Below are 15,732 nucleotides of genomic sequence, written 5' to 3'. Positions count from 1 at the left end.
CAGTTATTTCGAAGGCACGCATACGCGCGCACAGCGCGTTCCCGTTGTTCCAGGTTCGGCGTGCGCGCGTTGATCGTGCTCATCTGCGCTACGCCCGGGGCCCTATATAGAGCGGCGCGTCGACGAACGCGCGACATACGTTCGGCATCGCGCGAATGCATCTTCCCTTTATTCCCCGAACCAATGCGCGCTCGCGCACCTCCGTATACCCTCGTGCATTATGCATCGATTCGTATTACGCGTCAAGTATTGGACCTGCGGGAATTTTAGGGCGCTTCAATGATGCAGACATCCTCTGGAAAATGGAGCTTTTGCATACTACCGTATATAATTTCAGACGCAGGTGACTCTTCAACGGCTTCGCAACGTTACAACGACGACTCGGGTTACGATGGAGCACGCACAGAGAATTGAAAAAGACGTGCAAAGTTACCTTTAAAAAATGAGACGTGACGTGTTACAGAAATACGGCGCACCGCAGAATTTTCACACTTGTAAGAAGAGTCGTGACGTAAGAAAAATGGAGGTATTAGAATACAAAATTTGACATTCGAGAAATAAGAATGCAAATTTATTCGAAATTCTCATCTTTTTTCTTGTTTTTTTTTTTTTTTTAGTTTAAATTAAAGTGAGATTATAAAAATCGACGCCATCAAACCACGAATTTTCTATTGTTATAATAACGATTGACGAAAAAGTTTTGATATAATTATAAAATACTGTAACGATTTTCCCACGTTTCTATGGAAACTGAAATAAAATATTGAATAAAGGAAGAGAAGAACGGGGGGGAGCAGAGAAGAGAAACAATGATATTGTATTCAAAAATTTTTTCGCCATAGAGCGTATTAAAACCCGACGGTACATATGTGGTTTTGCGAATAGAAATTCCCTGTGTGCCATACCGGAATGTAAACGAAACTCGATGGGGTGAAACGACGACGCTAAACGTGGTGCGTATACACGTATACGAATATCCGTATATATCGTTAGAACTCCACTTTGCAACGAAGAGAGACACTTCGCGATGTCCCGCGCGAGTACAAACTCAAACTTTGGAGAAGTCCAAAGCCTTATCCTCCACCTGCAGCAGAGTGCAACCGCCGTCACGGATATTTGTATTGCAACCGTTCGCTCGAGGATATAGACGCCGCCGCGACAATATTTCGTGTCAACATAAGCACGGTTTCGAAAATTTCGCCCCGCGTCGCGTATAATATTGTTGCCGAGTACCCCGTCGACCCTATCTTCGCGACGGGAGCCATTTCCGAATCGGTTCGCCCGGGTGCATCCGTTTTCAAAAATTCATCTCTTTGCGGTGATATTCTTGCCAGTGCAGCGCGGGCTAACTAGGGCGTGGCACCAAAGTGGAAGCTCCTATAAATTTCAAGTCTCGCGGCTCTCCCAACTACTTCAATTGAACTACCAATACTACCATACGTGCGACAAGATATTTATGACAAAACATTTTTCACGAGATATCCCATACGTAATTCAGTCTTTCCATAAAAAGAGCCTAACGCCAAAAGTGTCCTCGAAAATAATTTATCTCTTCAGAGTGTGATCGATAAATAAAAATAAATAAAATGTTTTTGACATCGTTACTATTAATATTTCAAACATCAATTATATCTTTATATAAATTCGATTGCTGGACATGGAAATTTATTCGCGTCACGAACGCAATCAGTCCACAGACGATTTCTGTTATGGCTTTGATTATTATGTATTGCCGCACGATTCTAATTTACAGCAGCCAATTCTCTCTTCTGCAACGCGACAATATCATCTTTAAAAGTGTTCTAGGTGCCACGATATTGCACATTTCATCATAAAATTTCTTCTTTTTCAACTTTTTCTACTTTTCATCTTTAATTGCAAAATATGTAACATAGTAGTTACAAAGAACAGTCCTATATAAAAAATAAACCAGAATATTCATGCAAAATGTATAATAATATACAATTATTTTTAAAATTGAAATATTTTCAATTATTATTTACTTTGTCTGAATAAAGTATTTTTTGTGATAATAAATTTTATTTAATATCATTGTTTAACCCGACGTTACTAAAATGAAAGTATGTAGCATGATTATTGAGCTGGCATTTATTAAATCTCAGCTAATATTAGAGTTTAATAACATAAAATGTTTAAATTAAAAAGTTTTAAATTAAGTTTGATCCTTCAAATCAAATTATACCGATAAAATCGTCAAAGTTGTAAATCATAAAAAAAATTGTATGGTAAACATGAACGTTATTTTCTGCAGTTGTAAAAATAATCTTACTATGTTTATATAGTATTCGGAATTTGTCATAGTAATAAACTGCGTCTAGCACTCAAATATATCTATGTATCTAACTTTACGGATAATTTACACAACAATTGTATATAATGTATTTATTGTCTTTGGAACGTAAAACTGGCAGACGTTCGACGAAGCGTATTTTGACACAAAGGGCTTACGAATATTTGTTTCGCAACGCGAAATATCTATGTTTAACAAAAGGCGAAACATTCCGCCGACTCGATTTAGAAGTTCTATTAATGGAGTAGCGTTAAAGACGCCGCGGCCAATGATAAATTCCGTTTCACCCAACTTCATTCACGAGACCGGCCGGCTATGTAGAAATGACATTTTACGGTGACATTTTCGTGACATATTTATTTTCGGGGCTGCTGTAAAACTTTTTGAAATAAAAAGGAAAATTTTCCACATATTTTCATGTTCGACACATGTGTAACCGCTTCAAGCGTAAATATCAAATGAGAGAACTATTTCAATTTCTGTTTGTGCACGAGATACCGTAAAAATATCATCTGATTTTATTTTTTTAATTTACACGTTTGAATGTTATTTCCTTGTTTAAATAAAATGTCAAAATGTGTAAAAATGACGCGGAACTCGCGCGTGTAGAACGGGGTTCTCTTGTGTGTGATTTAATGCAACACCTGTCTGTCGATCAACCGGATTATTATCGGCAATTTAAATTATATTATAGCGTATCGTTTTACCGATATTTTTACGAGAATTTCATATTTATAGGACTTTAGCGGAAACAGTTATTTGTAAATTCGTGCTATTTATTTCATGCTGCAAAGCTTCGTGTTCCGAATTTCTTTTTATAAAACAAATTGTTTGAAAATACGAGGACTATTTAAAATCGACCGGGAATATGTTATTTGAAATAGGAAAACGTTAAACATGCGTTACCACAGCACATCAATCTAATATTTAAGGAGGTTCGATGGCTTCATCGGAGGGAGTAGTGGGACGCGGAGGGTTCTGGAAACAGCGCACTAGCGTTTGAAGTAGTGGGAATGAAGGGGATTGCTCTGATTGGTCGCCGCGTGCGTATAATGCGTGCTGCTGTTCACGTCGTTCACGACCGTGGCAGTCTAGCAGACGAAAAATCAAGCAATTTATGCTTTAATAATTAATTTTTCTACGAAATGTGCGGTAACCTTCCCCTTTCTTTCGCTCATTTATTTGTAAATTATTAAGTTACACGTGCATATTTTTCTTTCCTTATCATTTGCATTTTTTCTTGCACTTATTTCATTCTGAAGGTATATATGCAATATATCATTTCCCATAAAAACCTATGTTAAAAATGCAGCCGTTTCATGAAATTTTAATATGTTGTTTTGGAATGCAAAATAGAATTATGTGAATTTTTTGGGAATTTTTTACCGTCCCGTTTTGAAAAAAATCTAATCCAAAAATTGTACTCTTTAAGTTTTTGGAGTAGATTTTTTTCAAAACGGGACGGTGAAAAATTCCTAAAAAATTCACATAATTCTATTTTGCATTCCAGAACAACATATTAAAATTTCATGAAACACTCTGCATTTTGTTGTAGCCATCGAACCTCCTTAATATACATAAACGTCAGAATAAGGTAAAATATGTAAATTGCTACCGCGAGAAAAAAACAAACATTAATTATCTAATTAAATAGTGATCTTGCGATCGATAACTTTAATAATGCTAATGCAGGGGAAATCATTAGTCTTCTGTGTACGTTTAACGCGCAAAAACGCAATTGTTTCACCGCTCGATACCATTAATTTAAAATATTCAAAATTGATTTATGCATCGTGTGGAAAAAAGAAAAGAGATCTAACCTGCAAGAGATATACGATTTAATAATGATTCAACTCGCGTAGAATATTTAACTAGGCGTATTCTCTCGCGGGACCGTACTCTCTGAAAAGCACTCTCGATTACAAGAAAGTCTGGAAAACAGCTACTCTCCCCCCCCCCCCAAGGGACATTTGAGTTTTACCGAGAAATTACATTCAACGAGGAAACAATCTGGGGGCCGTCCCTCTGTAATTTTACCGAACTGCGTACACGTCACGGAGTAATTTAAAATAAGAAACGTATAAATGCTCTCGCTTTTTCACCTCGCCGCTCATAACTTGAAAGAAATGTTCGCAGCCTAGGCTTCAAAGAGATGGCGAAAAAGAAGGGCTGCAAAAAAAGATACTCCCCTCCTACTCCGCCCGCTGAGCAAAATTGGCGAGTGCAAATTCCGGCTGTTTTCTTTGGAAAATGACTCTCGACGTCAAAATTCTCAAGTGGACACCTGGCTCGACACAGCTTGAATTCGCTATGTAAACAAACGATTAAGGCCGCGTAAGCTCATAAGCGACGTGTCCTCTCGTTTAGAATCGACTATATATAAACCGAAGGTTTTTTCGTCTCTATTTACGTCGGTGTCGGTATCGTATAATTAGATCTACGTGTTGGATTTTTACGTTTTACGTCTACGTGCCATTCTCGTACAATGCCTATATGTGTCGTATCTGTTCCGTACGTGACGTAGACTCGTTTTTCACGTAAACCGAGAGCTGTACCTTATATAATAAATGAATGAGTCGCGTGTTATTTTTACGTTTCGCCGTGGCGTTATAGTCAGAAAATAAAACGCGTCAGAAATATTACTAGTTTAGATAAAAAGCTTTTTAAGTGGCAGAAAGCTAATAGCGAATTTTTCGTGGTTAAGGCCCAGCTTCACAAGTGTCGGTTAACTTTTAATCTTAGATTAGCTCATTCTTCGTCTCTTTCTAAGGAGGACGTTAGAAGGAGACGAAGAGTGAGTTAATCTAAGATTAGAAGTTAACCGACACTTGTGAAACTGGGCCTAAACGTCGGTTCTGCACAAGCCTCTCGCACGGTTTTAGCGAGACATTACGTATACTACAACGTATAAAGATTATTAATTGGACGCAGCTCTGTCAACTCCAAAACCTTACTTTTTTCGACTAGAGTAACTTTCGCGAAACGTTAGAAGGAAAATTATTCTGCGCCAACGTTATCTCAAATATATTTCCCGTATTACAAACTTCCTGAAATACAATTCCATATGTATATGCGTTTTTAGAAAATCTCCCGTCCTCTTTATGACAATTTTGCGATGCAAAACTGAAAATAACGAAAGTGGCGTTTAGTTCCTTATTGCACAATGGCATTCAATTCATAGAAAATCTCTCAACGATTCACCGACATCGAGGTCAAACGCATGAATAGAAATCGAATATTTCGTTAGATCCGCGGCCAAGACCTGAAGAAAAACCCCGTCGAGATAAATTATGTTAACGAGAGACTTATAGGCTGTTTATAATACACGATTCTTAAATTACCATATATCACGCGAGGGATCTAATTCGCGTGTATAAAAATCGCGATCTCGCGTATAGTGCCGCGTTTTTATCTGAACCATGCAGTCGCAGTGAACCTGCGACATTTCGCACATTCGCATACAATATACGTACGGTATATCAAGAAATACGGTGTCTCGCGCCAAGTACACGCGGAGCGAGACCGACCGTGACTCTTTTACGCGATGCGACGGCCGGGTTGCGAGTACCCGAGATGTTGAGATCTCGATAACGAGTGAACGGATCAAGTTCTATAAAGATATACGAAATCTCAACAAGGAGTAAAATGTGTGGCGAAAAGCAAGAGAAAACCGCTCGTTGCTCCATTCTCCCATTAAATTCGCTCCAGACTATGCGCGATTAGTAATTAATGACTCGCTATATATGCGATTCGTAGTAGATTCGCAGAAATTCATTATTCGATACGTATCTACAGTCTCTACACTATATTACTCATGGTTCACTGTTTGTGCGGTATAGTTCTACGCAAGAACCACATGAATCGATTTATTCGTGGTGACTCGCGCTCTTTAATTCCGGAAAAAAAAAAAATGCTCCATCGATCTGCACGAATGGCAAACAATGCAGATTCGACGAGCGGACTGTCACAATTCGCGCTGTTCGCGAGTAGTGGAAACTGCCGCAGCATCTCGAATCACGAATCGAGCATAATCTGGCGTTAGGTTTAATCAAGAATTGGCGCACCGCAAGAAGCGAGATTATAGTTTCGTGTGTTATATACGTTACTTAAACGCCCGACGCTATCGTAGGCGCGACGATTCTCCGCGGTAAACAATGTAAACATGAAAACAACACGGGGCAACACACCTTCCACGGCCGTATCGCACGTGGCGGATCGGCGCGCGCTCCCGCCCTCGCTCTCTTACGCACACGTCAAAACAGGAAGGCCACCGCTTAGCCGGCGTCCTTAGTCGGCGAAGATAAATAGCGATACTAAAACACATAGGCGCGGCGCGACTCGGCGGTCGCCTTCGGAGAATTCCCTACTATTGCGAGACGAGCACGCGCCTTTCGTCGATCAGAGTCGCCATCGACCGTCGACCGTTCACCGTTTTCATCCGTCGCGTCGTTGAGAAAGAACACCGAACGGCGGCGCGGCGCGGCGCGGCGCGGCGGCGGGACGACGGTCACGTGTGACGCGGCGTGGCGCGACGACGCTCCCAATCTATACCCAGCAGCAGGGAGAAGAAACGACAACGACGACGACGACGACGGACGACGACGACGGCGGCGGCTCTCGTCCAGATCGTAGATACTGCGAACGCTGTCGGCCGAGCCGCTGGCTCGTACCCGTTCGAAAACACGGCCGCGCCGCACGCCGATTTATGTCTCTCCACCACCGCTCGAGATACGAAGGAACGAGGAGAGGGCGGAGGAGAAAGAGAGACAGAGAAAGAGAGAGGTGGTAGTGGGGCGCGACTTTCCGGCCGGGAGCGACGGATGGGGGAGGGATACGGCGCGAGGGTCGAAAGCGCGGGCGCGTGGTAGGGGGAAATCGACGGGACCGGGAACCGGGGCTACGCACGACGATGAGAGAGACAGAGAGAAGCGTAGCCGGGAACAAAAGTTCCGCGACGCGTCGCTTGGCACCATAAAAATATTTCCGTGTTTCGGTGTGCGTCAACGATCGTCGGGGCACCACACTGGGACGATACGAAGCGACGGGGCATCCGCCTCTTTTACACAGTCTTGGCTTCCTCACCTGCCTCTCCCTCCCGCCGTCACCCCGCGTGCTCGGTTGTCCTTTCGTACACTTACGACGAGGAGCCGAACGAGGGAGCGCGCGCGTAAATGGCGGAAGGCGACGACGGGTTGGACGGCACAATGAAGGGCGGCGCGAATGGAAATGCTAACCTTTGGACGATTATAAACCATTGTACAAACGCGTATCACGCGCGTGCGATATCTCTTCTTTCTCCTCATCGAGCTTGGAGCGCGACTTCGGACTTTACACGCTGCATCGCGCAGTTTTCGATCGGCCACTACTTATCGTAAACGGAAACGCGAAGTAGCGACATGTCACGAGGCGCACGTGATGCGTTCACGCGCGACTCGCGGTATCCTCCTTAAACATTTCACTTCCTCGAAGGATATTCTACACTCTACAGCCTCCGAGAGCTATCTGTACAAAGTGCCCATAAAAACGTCTCCCTTTTCCCGTAACGTAAACCCTCTCGGCAAAAGAAAAGCGATGTGTACAACCATATGGGATCGGCGCCAGTTAATAGAAGGAGAACGGAAATACTCCAATGACGTGGAAACGCGAGATTACCACGTATGAAAAAGTGGTGGATTCTGTCTACGATTCCGTACGCAAATGACTTTATCGCACGCGACGCAGAAGCACATTTTTAATTTTCGAACGACAATTATAAATACGGCCCCGTTCACACGGTACTCAACAATTTTTATCGGTAAATTTTATAAAGAACGATCTCTTATCGCATGTAATAGTTTATTATTTATACCTATTTGTAAGGATAGCCGAGTGTATTCGAAATAAGGATGGAGTAGAGTAAGAATGCCAAGAGCATAAAAACTTTCAAGCACGTCATTTAAAAGGTTACGAGGTCACTGAAAGTTAAAAAATTTACATTGTTCACACATTTTCTAAAATTTTCCGTGTGCAATTGAAAATATATATGTTACATTTGCTATATTCAAAATCGCAATCAAAAAATCGATTAGATTATTAAGTTTGTTATTTAAAATTTTATTCTTTGATGCTAAATTAGGACTAATCTATATTTTTTTCTTCTTACTTTCAAAAGTCGATAATTTTGGTAGCTTTCAATTTTTGTGCGGAATATGTAAAGATAATTAATGAGCTTTTAATATCAAAACTCGGTTCGGATTTTCTAACTTCTATATACAGAGATCCTAAATTAACTTATTTTTATATCATTATAGTGGCCCAATCCTTTAATACAATTTCAATGATATAGTTTACGCAATTCAATTCAATTTAACGCTTCGGTCTCGAGACCAGCGCGTCTTTGACAGTAGGTATTTACACACCAACGTTTAACCTCGAAACTTATTATTAAGCATAGAACACTTTACATACGCCCGATCAATTCGCCCGATACGTAATTAACACGCATGTAATCTGCCTTACGTTTGTCGAGTACGAGCCTTCATGTTTGCCGATACTCCACAGGTTATATATATCTTGTGTCCCGCGTGCTTCGAAGTATACGAAAATGTATTTCGCAGATCCATGAATGTGAACACGTGAACGCCACATAATTCCATATTGCATAACGCGAGGGGAGAGAAGGAGGGGTGGGGGAGGGGGAGGGGGAATTAGAATCGAGCCGCTTCATTCAATGCAAAACGCGCATTGTCCGTTTCGTACCTCACACGGAGTTGTAAATTACTCCACTCCGTATACCGCGTATACGATATTTTTATCGCGCATGCCGAGATAGTGGCTTCCTGGGGCCTTTAATTTACTCTACGCGGTTATCAGATCGCGCTGCGCGAGGAATATACACACCGCTACTTATCGTTCTAACTTACACGAGCCGTTTATTTTGACGGTTGCGCAAGTGCAGTCCCGAAAAATCTCGCTGAAAATGCGCACCGCTCGATATTCTCCCTCACCGAGACTCTGTCGTGTCTCGGTATCGCATCATTCACACTCTGGCGTTTTTAAAATAACCGACATAAATTATTTATAGTCTTGCGATAAGTGTTAAGAGTTAAGTGGTGCGTTAAGCTAAAAAGGAATTTTTATGTCTTTCTCAAAGAAAGAGAAAGATAAATAGAAAGATAAAGAGAAAGAGAAAGAGAGAGAGAAAGTCAGGGAAAGTAAGCTTAGTCGTATTTTGTACAATTAAAAAGACTGTAATGCTGGATGGCAGTTATTGAAGCAATTATGATGAACGATACCTTCCGATCTTTAATCCATTCATGACATTACAAAAATGACCGATTGTTTGGACGAGAACGCACCATTTAGCGTAAAATATGAAAAATTATGCGCGGAAACTCAAACAAACGTCGATTTGTTCGGTTATTATACAATTCTTGCGATTATTAAAACGGAACACATCAGGGTTGAAAATAGTCGTGGAAAATTTGAACGATCGACGGCGAACGATCGCGTTTTCATGCTGCGTGTGGACACGTAGCGACAATACGTTGCAAACTCTCAGGCAACTCGGGAATCCGAATGGCACATCCCAATCAACGCCATTGTAAACGGTATGCCGTGTTAGAAACACATGAAAACGTGCCGTTTTGGGCCTTTCAAGCTTCGCTTTATATTGCCCCCAACAAACGCGGAGAAAAAGTGAAAAAATTTATATAATGCAAATGATGGGAAATATGAAATGTGAGTAACGTTACCCAGCGTTGAGAAACGTGGCTGTCACGGTTGTTAAATGTAATTTTCTGATTCTAGTGATATACAAAGAGCGCAATTTCTAACCAACACGTTGGAAACCGTGTATTACAAAGTAACGTTAAATATAGAGTGAAAGTTGCAACGCTGAAGATTCGTGAACGCGATATAACAGATTTAGATAGTAGCTTTTCTCGCACGCTTCTGCTTAAAATAATCTCCTAAATCTTAAATAATGTAGGTATAAAATCACGTTTCTTATAATCTGTAATTTAGAACCAAAATCAATTAAATATCGTAAAATTGTACTTCTGTAATTTCTACAAGAATTTGAGATAAAATTTTGTACGAGAATGTGAGATAAAGTTTTATCACTTTCACTTTTAAATTACAATTATCTAAGAGCCGTAAGAGCGTAAAGTAACGGTATAACGGTCGAGCATAATCCATTAACTGTTCCCTTGGCCCCTTTTCTTTCATACCTATCGGTACGGTTGAATGTTTACGCTCACCTATCTTTGTAAGTTTCAAGATAAGTTGTCGTCTGTTGATCGATCGTATCGGTATAGTACGTCGAAACTTTCCGAATAACAAAGACCGACGACGAACATCGTCGATATTGCAAAGTAAACGTGTTAAACGTTCTCTACGTAACTCCGAACGCGAAGCAGTTGAATTTATCGCGGTATAATTTTTCTTTCTTTTTTTTTTTGTTAAAAAAGTAAATTATACCGAAATGCATCGACCCCAAAGTCAACGCGGCGAACATTACATTACATACAAGTCTGAACGAAGCAGACAAAGTTTCCCGACGAAATTTTCTGCCATGCGGTCAATTTACCCTTTGGAAGAGAAAAAGAAAAAAAAGAAGGAAACGAGTTTTCGGACTTGCGTACCTCCGCTGTGCGGACGCGGATCCGCTGTTGAAATACGTCGTTAAAATCAACTCGCGATTTCCACATACAAACCTGAAGCAGCTAACCTTGTCCATCAAAATTTTCCGTCAGTTAATTTATTCTTTTAGAAAAAGAAAGAAAGCGAGAAACCCCGAGTTTTCTTCGCCGTTGAAATGCGTCGTTGAAGTCAACGCGACGGGTATATTACTCCACCAGATCTGCGCACCAAGCAGCTGAATTTGTCCGTCAAAATTTTTCGTCAGTTAATTTACCGTTTAAAACCACTTTCTGGCTGTTATGCTAAAGTTAATAAACTATATATATTTACCGTTTAAAAAAAAGAAAGAGCTTCCCGATTTGCGTTTCTCCGTCGCGCGCGCGCGCACGGATTCATCGCTGAAATGCGTCGTTGAAGTCAACGCGACGTGTATTATACCACGTATGTACAAATGAGCATAAAACAGTTCAACTTGTCCGCCAAAATTTCCTGTTAATTTATCCGCGAAAAAAAAAAGAAAAAGAAAAAGAGACCGCGATTCTGGATTTGCATTATTTTTCGCAGCGCGGACGCGGAAACGCGTTGAATGCACGGATATTATTCCACATTACAGTTGAGCTTGTCCGTAAAAATTTTTCGTCGGTTAATCTATTCTCTTTGAAGAAAAAATTAAAAATAAAAATAAAAGAAAGAAAAAAGGGTGCAAATTACAAACTTGCACATTGCTTCCTCATTATTACAGCTCGCTACCATTGCTCCTATTTTATTTCGCTTATAAAGCTTCTTGAGGAAGCTTTGTGAGCAAAGGGTTCTACTTGCACACTTAAAAACTATAAAGAAGCAATGTGTAGTTTCTCAATATTTGCGTTAGAGTAAATTTACCGAAATTTCTATAACTCCAGAACTAATCAACCAAATCTTAACGATATATATATGAAATATAGGGGTAGAAAAAAAACTGAAAAATATAATAAAATTAAAAATAGATCGATATCTCCAAATTTGCGGAAATTAAAGCATAAACAAACATTTCTGCAAATTCAAAATTTTATTAAAAAAGAACCCCTTGGTTATTAGCAATTTTTATTAATTCTATTATATTCTTCAGTTTTTCCTACCCCTATTTCATATACACGTCGTTAAGATTTGGTTGATCAGTTCTGGAGTTATAGAAATTTCGGTAAATTTGGCACATACATACATACATACACTGACACACACATACATACATACAGATATTTTTTAAAACTGCAATTTTTCGACGTTTTAGAACATTCTAAGCACATTCAGAAAAACAAAAAAAAATATTTTTTACGAAAACAAAGCTTCCTCTATGAGGAAGCAAAAAGAGAACGAGTTTCCGCGCGCGCGGAATTTACGCTCCTCCGGCGGCGCGGACGCGGATCCGTCGAAATACGTCGTTTAGAATCAGCGGCGGTGTGCCGCGTGGGGTAGAGGTACGGCGATCTTACGCGATGCCGCGCAATAGCATCGCACACCATACCTTGCCGTCGATTGATTCCTCCGCAGAACGCGCAGCAGGAAACCCGCTCGCTCTCGGTCTCTACACCTCGTGTGCTCGCGAGTCACTGCGTATGCGAGTCTGCGACGCGAACCGCATACTTACTCTCGTTTACAAAAGCGCGTCGCGTGCCGCGCGGCGATACGTCGATCATCACTTAATTATCGCCCTACGCGACATATTACGTACGCGAATAAAATGTTGCGTAGCGCGATAATTAAGTGATCGATATACGTATACGAGGTGGTACGTACATGTATATATATATAGCCGAGAGACTACCTATACGATATTGCGGCAAATGCACGCTAATCGGACGGAGGGCGATACCGACGCGAAACTGCGTCGTCGAAGACGTCACACAAAAGTGCCTCTACTGGGGACTTTCATCAGACCCGCTTTCGGAAAAGAACGGGCGTGACACGCCTACGCGACCCGCTCGCGATAGAAAAATAGACGACGCTGCGCAACAGCCACGTACGGCTAGGCGTACACGTCATCCCGAATAAATCTCACCTTTGACTCGATGAGAAATCAACATTCGTCGAACGCTAGTCGCTGATCGTCAGATTACCTGACCTCCTCGCTACGACGTGCGACATAGGTATCGGTATCGGTATACGCGGGGCGGATGAATCGAATCGAAGCGTCGCGTCGCTATCCGAGAGGCTCTCGCGTATACGGCTTCTTCACGCGGAATCGATCTTGTCGCGCGAAAGTGCGTGTTTGTAAACACGTCGCGGGGAGCACTAGCACGTTTTCCGCGTCGAAGGGAGACGGACGCGCGGCGCGGCATCAGTGCGTGGCATCACAAAACCGACTGCGTCGCACATTTCGTAAAAGTGTCCACAACACAGACGCGCACGGGCGATCCGTCTTGCCGGACAACACTCGTACACCGTCTTCGAACGGTGGTCTAGGAATGTGACCGTTACAGGGGAAGAAAGCGTGCTACGGAGCGAGGGAGACAGAGAGAGAGAGAGAGAGAGAGAGAGAGAGAGAGACAAGGAGAGAGAGAGAGAGAGAGAGAGAGAGAGAGAGAGAGAGAGAGAGAGAGAGAGACAAGGAGAGAAAGAGGGATAGAGAGAGACGGAGGGAAAGGGAGGAAAAGGGAAGTCGAGGGCGGATCTCACGAGAGAGACGCTGCGCTTCTTCTCACCGCATATTTAGCGACAAACGCGTTCGATTCCCAGCCTATACGCAACCTACGCTGACGTTGACATAATTCTCAATTTACGCGCGGCGTCGACAACACGGTTGCGAGCGCGCGGCGCGGCGGAGTGAAATCGAAGGTAAACAAAGTCGAGCGAAGTCAGTCATCTCATTCATTCGATCAATCAATCGGGCGTGTATCTCGGTGTATGTGTATACTGTAATGCGAACAAATGAACGAACGAACGAGCGAGCGAGAACGGTTGCAGGTAGCGCAATTGCCAACACCAACCTTTCGATTCCTCTCGCGGCGCATTTAAGCGGGCGTGCGTATATATATTCGTCGGATTTTCACTCGGCGTGACACGGTGCGTCGTTATTTCCTGCGCCGAATATAGGGAGGAGAGAAGAACCGGTGGAACGGTTGGCGCGCGGCGGAGACGATGCCCCGCGTCCCACGTGAAACGGACTCGCGTCACTTTCTCGCGCTTCATCCGTCGATCGGTCTCTCCTCGCTCAATCGCGCGAGCACTCTGCGCCGTCGGCGAACGATCAAAACAGAGGAAGGAGGGCGCGCCGCGCCGCTCCGCATGGCTCCGCGTCGCGTCGCGTAGCACTGCGTCGCGTCACAGGACTCACGGGGAAGCACCGAGAGGGTTGGTGGGGAGCCGGAGCGGAGCGAGCGCGCGAGTGAGCGACGGGGACGAGCGGGACGGCGCGGCGCGGCAGGAAGAGAGAGAGAGAACGGTCGCGTCTCGTATATTGCGTAGTAAGCGCTTGAATGGATTACGTCACGCGGCCGACTCGGCCAGCCAGAGCAGGGTAGAAACGCGCAGCGGACGCGTCCCGCCCGACCGACGCGACGGCGGGCGATGGCCGCGCGCACGCAACGCGCACAATAGGCGATGGGGAACTTGTGCGGTCGACAGCCTGCCCGACTACGGCGATGGACGACGACGACGACGACAGGCGGGGAGACGAGACGCGACGAGACGTGGCGTGCGTAAATCCGCACAAGGGTCGACGCTGCTCCTTTCTCCAACGCTCTACCTCGAATGCGGCGCGTCGCGCGCGGGCCGCGGATCGATCGCCGCTCGTACGTTACGCGCTGCGTCAAAGTGTGCCGGTTCGCGCCGCGGATATATAGCGGTGCGAGGACGCACATGCTTTCCCGTGGTCTCTCCTTCGTCCGATACCCACGTGCGTTCACACGAGTTTCTCCGACGCGGCGTCCCCGCGTTCTCCCCCCGCCCCGCTCCCCGCTCTCTTCCTGTCTCTTTCGCATCGACGCGCTATGTATATATATACACACACACACACAATGTATAAGTTTCAAGTTCGTATGTGTGTACATATGTAATATACACATGGTATATATGGGTATATAAATGCTTGGGGCTGTGCTCTCGTTCCTCGATGTCTCCCGTGTCGCATCGTCTACATGTAATCGCACGCAAACTCGGCCACGTTCAGACCTTTCCTAACTTCGGTCCGTTCGCTCGCTTTGTTTTCGCGCGCGCGACGCGACGATCGGCGGAAAGCGGAAAGCTATATACTCGTCGCGCGGAAAAAAGGCGCGCGTGGAACGAAGCGTGGGTCGCGGGATGCGGCGTGCGCTTTGCGCTCGCTCTCACCTCGTAGTGCGTGCTCGTCACGGCGGGCGCACGATTCACGCGCGCGCCGTTCGTCACGCAGTAGCTGATGGCGGTGGCGGTGGCGGTGGCGGCGGCGGCTGCGACGGAGGCTGCGAACGGCATATCTCACTCGTCTTCCGCTTCTTCCGAGAACGTATACACGGTATATACGCACACGCGCGCGAGCGCGAGCGCGAGCGCGAGAGAGACACCGGTACCGCGCACGGGGCACAGAGAAAAAGCACTCGCGCGCGCACACACACGCGCGCACACCGGACACAGGGCCGAGGCCGGCCAGGCTTTGGCACGCACGACCACGCGCGACAACGACGCGCGCACTATCTCTATCCCGGCTTCGGACGACTCTCGTTTGTACGCGAGTAAACTCTCTCTCCTCGCCCTCGAACCTCGAACGCGAGCGGTCGGCGGTCGGACGTCGGACGCGCGCGTGCGCGGCTCGCTCCTACCGAGTAGGCGGCGCGACAACGTAT

The 15,732-nt window shown here is 44.4% G+C and overlaps 1 protein-coding gene across 5 annotated transcripts in view; it reads right to left on the bottom strand.

Moving 5' to 3' along the window:
* The window catches only part of LOC143898736 (insulin receptor), an 81,249-nt gene extending 65,517 nt beyond the window's left edge, over positions 1-15,732 (bottom strand). The window contains exon 1 of one of the 5 annotated variants that reach the window (XM_077408410.1): positions 15,242-15,732. The gene's annotated coding sequence lies outside the window, so the exon portion shown is untranslated. Of the gene's footprint in view, positions 1-6,498; positions 7,525-12,437; positions 12,676-12,971; positions 13,320-13,899; positions 14,040-15,241 lie in introns of those variants that run through there. The other 4 variants (XM_077408411.1, XM_077408413.1, XM_077408412.1 and 1 more) reach the window with 4 other exon arrangements.

Source organism: Temnothorax americanus, unplaced genomic scaffold, assembly GCF_048541705.1.
Source record: "Temnothorax americanus isolate GAGA-0224 unplaced genomic scaffold, ASM4854170v1 Scaffold24, whole genome shotgun sequence".
Lineage (NCBI taxonomy): Eukaryota > Metazoa > Arthropoda > Insecta > Hymenoptera > Formicidae > Temnothorax > Temnothorax americanus.
This window is presented reverse-complemented; position numbering and strand designations above follow the sequence as displayed.